The 6,633-nt window shown below is 38.0% G+C and overlaps 1 long non-coding RNA gene across 1 annotated transcript; it reads left to right on the top strand.

Annotated features, from left to right (window-relative positions):
• The first annotated feature begins 456 nt into the window (after positions 1–456).
• Positions 457–5,420, top strand: LOC136285887 (uncharacterized). Its single transcript, XR_010719579.1, has 4 exons — positions 457–594; positions 800–901; positions 1,788–1,934; positions 3,530–5,420. It is a non-coding gene; the product is annotated as an uncharacterized lncRNA (long non-coding RNA).
• Positions 5,421–6,633: the final 1,213 nt, after the last annotated feature.

Here is a 6,633-nt window from a genome sequence, read left to right on the forward strand (position 1 = left end):
AAAAACACACCTATGTATAAATAAATTAATACAAAATTACATAGGGACAACCCAACATTCCTAAAATGATAGTTTGCTCTTCTTTATGTCCCAGCTTATGTATATTTTTTCTACATAAGTGTGTATTCCCTTATTATGTTAAGGTCTGAATCTTCCAAGACAAAACTTGGGACGTCTACAGACAGACACTTCCATTTCTGTTTTGTCCTTAAAGCTTCTCTGAAGTTTTATGGAGTTAAACACAACCTGGAATGAATTGGATATTTTTCAGAATGGCCAAACTTAATTCAAGATACTAACTCAGATGAACTAATGTTTAAGAGTACTTATGGATTACATTAATTCAATAGCATTGAAGAACAGGCTGCATCTCATTTAGGTTCACCTGTGGAAACCATCAGGAATATGATCAGCTAACAGGCTGAGAGCATTGGAGTTATTCAGCCTGGAGGAGAGAAGGCTTTGGGGAGAGCTTAGCATACCTTCCAGTCCTTAAAAGGGCTGCAAGAAAGCTGGAGAGGTACATTCTGCAAAAGGATGTCATGATGGACAAGAGGGAAGGAATTTGAACATAAAGAGGAAGGCCTACTTTAGGTATTAGGAAGAAATTATTTACTATGAGGATGGTGAGGCTCTGCCACAGGTTGCCCAGAGGAGCTACAGATGTCCCACTCCTAGAAGTATTCAAGACCAGGCTGGATGTGCCTGGTCAGGAAACCTGGCTTTGAGCAGGCTTTGAGCAACCTAGTCAACCTCAGTGTAAGGACTTGAAGATCACATTTGTTTGTCTCAAATGCAGAAGGCCAGAAGGAATTTGCCATAAGAAAGCCACCACAGCAGGAACTTGAGATAAGCAAAGGAAGGAATTTGCAGCAGGAAGGCACTCACCTCACAATTCCAGGTAATTAATTTCTGGGATCTTCCATCAGACAACTGTGTCTGATGCACAGTGTTAAAACTCTCACCTCCAGGGGAGGTACCTGAGCATTTCCCTCTGAACCTGAATGCATATTATCCGACTGAACTCTGTTTCCTGGCCTTCCTCCTTCCTTGATGGATCAAGACAGCAACCACCAACAATCAAGTCTTGTTGCTGGATCTACGGGTGGTGATATATTTCCTCTCTGCTATGTACTCTTATCCTTTCTTTCTCTTTCTTCCTTTTTCATATATATTTTCCTCAGACTTTTATACTGCTATAGTACTACAGATAATAACTAAAATTGCTGCATACCTCCTTTTCATTACAACCAAATATTTCTAAAATATATGTCTATATATACACCATAGTCATTCATTGCCATTTTACTCTAATCCACCCCAAGGTTTGCAAGAACCTGAGCTACTCTTGTCTTCTGGGGCGAGTCAAAACAGACAGGAGGATTGGAAATGCGTGATCTTTAAGGTCCCTTCCAACCCAAACCATTCTAGGAGTCTGTGATATATGAGACTGTTGAAAGTTTCGAACCTGTGATCTTTTAGCATGCATTCATGTCAAGCTGCACTTATTTATTCTGAGCAAAGAGCAGCAGCTTCCAAAAAACATTTTTAAAAAGTCATTTCTACTGTATTCTTGCATTACTCCTAGACTGTGTGACATCATTTTTGAGGGGATAGCAATTGGTTTCACTTGGGTGATACTTAGCAGTGATGGTCTAGGGCTAATTTATATGATAGGAGAGAGTTTGTCATTGCACCTGGAAATATTGTCTGTAACTTGCTCCTGTTGTGCTTGCTTAATCCTTGTGACTAATGCTTCTTTTATGAATGGATCTTTCAATTCACAGTGTTGTTTAAATTTCTTCCTGAGTAAGAAGCTGCCTTAAAATCTTCATAAGCATTACCACAAATTCAAGAAAAAGGGAGAGCTATGAATAAGTGCATTGTCTCTGGTGACCAGGCTCCTAAATTAGGATCTTTAGAGGCCTAAGTAGGTAAGGTGGATCTGGATTCACTTAAGTACGACTAGAAAGGAATTAAAAATTAATATCATCTAACGTGGATGCAAACTGTTGGGAATATTCAGACATACAAGGAAGAACTGTTATTACAAGTGTCATGTGGAAGAGCAGTCTGTACCTACTAAGTAGCATTTCATTTTCCTAAAAATATGCTTATTCCTGCTTTCTCAAGGTAAATATATCTCCAAAGGCCTGCTCCAAATTCTAGATTGGACATAATCCTTTCTCTACCCGTTAAATTTTTAACCACAGGTACTGTGGCTTTAGCAGAATATTATTAAGTTTGAAACACATGCACCAAGACTATGTAAATGAATTGTTAATTAATCAGTGCTTAAACAACAACACATTTCCTCTAGTGTACTATTCCAATACTAATAACTCGTGCTCTTCCCATCTGTTTGAATCCACCTGTTACCATTATTTTATACCTATACTGAAAAGTCTACGAGGAAGGAGCTAATCTCAGTGTATGTTCATACCCCAAAACAATGATAATGGTTTTTGTTGCTATCACAAGGCACACGTTAAATATTTTCCTTCAGTGTTAATATTGTAAACTGAAATTCATACCAGAAATGAGACCAGGATGCTCTGAGGCAAATTGGATTTTACTTTTTTTGAGGGGCATAAGGTACTGGTAAGAAAAATACATACTGTTTCCCCAAGGCCACATGTTTTCATGAAGTTAATGCTTTTCATGTATATTTCATCAATAAGACCCAGCTTAATACTGACAGCATGAGATTAATCTGGTTATCTGAGCATCTTCTGTATTATATTCTTAAAAGTCCTGGATGAAGAAACCTGCAGGTATTTTCATTCTTAGTAAACATTTTTCCTTGAAAAAAAGTGATTTAAGACTGGGAAAACCAGGGAACCTGGGGCAAAGGGAACCATGGTTCTGAGCCAGTATTATTGATCTACAGTTTGTCAATATGTCTTATCAATCCCTATTATAGTTCTCATTCTATGCCCCAAATTAATTGTAAACATTTTAGCTTCAAAATTTCCAATTGAAAACAGTTTTTCATTTGGAATTTCTAACATTTATGGAATTTTTTTGTTTGTTTTTTTATGCAAACCTTAAAAAACCTTAAAGAGTTCTAGCGGGAAACACATAAAAGAATCAAGAATCTACATTTACACACTTGTGTAATCAAGAAATAAAGGAAAAGCACACCTGACAATAAATCACACCTAGCAGTATTTTCCCTCTGTGAATCCCAGAAAACATTCAGAGCTGTATAATCTACAAAAAGAAATTTCTCTGTTGTGACTCTGACTGGGATCTTATGCATTTTCTTAATATTTCCACTATTGTTAACAGTCCTGCACACAATACTATTTTGCAGAAACTGAGCACAATGTAGTCACAAAAGAAACCAAATCCTTCTTTCACGTTACAAGGAGGAATTCTCAATTTCATGGCCTTTATATAGGTCAGGTGCTAACTCAGCCTGCATTTCTGCATTACATTTCCCATCAAATTATTATCAAATCACTATGGAAGGTTTATGCAAGTTTTCTGTCTGATAGAAAATTAATATTCCATTCCTTTATTGCAGATGCTGTGTGCTGGAAAATACATGTTTCTGGAGTGAAAAATTTAATCATTTCATAGGTTTGCAACTTTTTAATGTCACTTGCAACTGATACCACAATCACAGACCATACATTGGACAAAGCCTGATCTTTGAACACTGAGGAGTATAAAAAGTGTCTCTATCATTTGGCAGTAAGGATATAAAGTGAGGTGTCATCCTGTGTCACTACAGACCTATCATGTGCTGCTGTTTCTGTTTCATGATCATTCTGGACCAACCACTGTGGTTTACTTCTCACTTGGAACAGGCAGCTTTTTCATTTCCCTGAAAAGCCACATGGGATACAGGTGCTGTTACATCCAGGCAAAATTTTATAAGCAATTTCCAGTTATGTTTTTCTGTTTTCTCCAGAGACTGAAAACACTGTTAATCAGAATGAAAAACATTTCCTGCCTCTGCCAGTAACTTTCACTCAGTTCCACAGAACTGTCATAATTAACCAGAGAACACAGATTCTGCTATTCCTGTATAGCCTGAAATGGGACTGAGAATCCAGAAGTATCATATGCAGAATATGTCCTGCCCTAAGGACTTTGCAGCTGAGAATGAATCAGTGTGCAGGCAGGAACAAATAGCAGGGAAGAGCAAAATGCAGGTAACAGAAGTAAGATTGAACATATAGTGCATGTTTTGACAAGTTAAACTACTAAATGCACTACTCAGAGGATAGATAAGTTGTATGAATAGTAGGAATATTTGTTATGTTTGCAATGTTACTATATTGACAGGAGGGTCTGGCATTTAAGAGTAGGTTAAGTGGAACTGAAGGTGCTGTAGATGTATATGAGTGGTGTTGTTTGACTGAGAGCTAGCATGGGTGTAAGAATACAATCTGTAGAAGTTACTCTGATCTGACAGCACTTCTGAAAGGTGTTGTACCTTCCAAAAATACCTTCCGAAATCAAAATCTCTGCCTCACCTTCTTGTCACTGGGGAATAACTACTTTCCTTGACAGGTACGTAGTATCACCCTGAGTACCTGGGAAGGAATTTCACTTCAAGCTTCCTTCCACCCTCACTATTTTTTGGATTCTAGTCATAGGAGTAAATGAAAGACAGGTTCTGCTCTCCAAACTGCTCTTGAATACAAACCAGAGATAAATGTGTCCTACTATTGAGACAAATAAGCTACTGATTTTCCTCCTCTGAATCCACTTTCAGTTGCACGAGGAGGTGAAATCCAGTGGTACCATAATGCTACTTACAGTGGTACCAAGGAATGAGTCCTGAACATGTCTTCTACTGCATTGAGTTTGACTAAATTTTATCCTGTCTTGTCCTGACACATAAAAATATGCCTGGGATTAAATAAAAAGCAGAATAACTCCACATAAATGTTTCTGATTTAGTACCACCAAGGATTACATTAAATTAACTCTTCTGCAGAAAAGGTCTAAGCTTAAATTTAATTTTGAAATAGGCTCTTATACAGTGCAGTAGTCATGCAAACTATTCTCTAGGTGACTACAAAAGTTTTAGAGCATCATCTAGCACTTTCTATAAATCACAACTCATTCTTAAAGGCCACGTTTCCATATGGCAAGTACTCATCATTCGCTGTAATACACTTAAAATATGAATTTAGCTTTGTTCTTGGGACAAGTCCTGAGAGGTCTCAATGGACCACAACTTGCAGAATTCTGAGCACTAACTGGCATTTGGACTCATGCTAATTGTGTTGCTAAATATATGAGAGACACACTTCATTAGTCACAGAGAGAGAAATGCCATTACTCTATCTTGCTTTGTGCATTGTGGCTTCATGAAAAAAGATTGGTTTATATATAAGGTATGCATTCATGTATCTTTTTGTGTATATATATTTATTAAATAAATATGAGAAATTTTTATAGCAATGTTTATACTTGGCATAGAACGTAAAGTTCCTTAATTAATTCTCTCCAGTTGTTCAGGCTCTCCAAACTCAGGCCTGTGCAGCACATAACTTAATCTAGGGAGGTGATTCTCCCCTCAACTCCATAATCATGAGATACTCCCACCTGGACTACTGCAATCAGCCCTGCAATCCCAACATAATAAAGATGTGGACACATATCCTGTGTTCGGAACACATACAGATGAGGCCACAAAGATGCTAAGGGGGCTGGAGCACTTCTGCTATGAAGACAGGCTGACAGTTTGTTCAGTCTGGAGGAGAAGCTCCAGAGTGACCTTCTAGCACTATTAGGTACCTAAAAGGGCTACAAGACGGCTGGAGAGGAATTATTGACAAGGGTATGGAGCAATAGGACAAAGGGTAATGACTTCAAACTGAAAGAGGACAGGATTAGATTAGATACAAGGAAGACATTCTTTACTGTGAGGGTGGTGAGGCACTTGCACAGGTTACCCAGAGAAGCAGGCTGCCCTGTGGCTGCTCCATCACCACAAGTGTTCAAGGCCTATTACTACTGATAGCGATCTCCCTGGAGAATTGGATGTCCTTCTTAATGAATTTTTTGTTCTTAATGAGCAAAAAATTGTGATAATCCTATTAAAAATAGTAGACTGTACCAGTTAATCCTGCTCCCCATGAAATCAATGCCGAAACTCTGACCAGAGAACTAATATCACTGCCACAACTCCTTTTAGCTCATGTGGGCTCTAGAGTGTCCTCTAAGCTCTAAAACATTGCTCTAACCCAGCCTCTGGAAAGCTTGAAAGTCTTTTCAGCCCAACTCAGTTTTGGGTATAGGTCAAATTTAAAAAGTTATTGCTCACCTTGGAAAGAGCTATATCTGCTAGGAATCACCAAGCTGTAGTCTGGGATTTTGAAGTCCCACCTTTTAGTTCAGCATGTCATTTGCTTAAAATAGCATCTACTGAAAAATATTACCTATAAAAACACATTTCATTTCAAGCAACTCAATTCTCCTCTTTACCTATGTAAGGATGCTAACTCATAACTGAAATCTTTTCCTAAATTTCTTTGAGGTCCCTTATGCAAAGCTTTGCTTTGATTTTTCTGGAGGAAAGTGAGGAGGTTTTAAGGATATCTTTTTTAAGCAGAAATGCTAAGCACCATGTTTGGATAGCAACACAAGAGAAGCTTCCAAACATGGCAG

Source organism: Chamaea fasciata, unplaced genomic scaffold (assembly GCF_029207755.1).
Source record: "Chamaea fasciata isolate MVZ Bird 193981 ecotype frontalis unplaced genomic scaffold, bChaFas1.0.hap1 SCAF_2, whole genome shotgun sequence".
In the NCBI taxonomy this organism is placed as follows: Eukaryota; Metazoa; Chordata; class Aves; order Passeriformes; family Sylviidae; genus Chamaea; species Chamaea fasciata.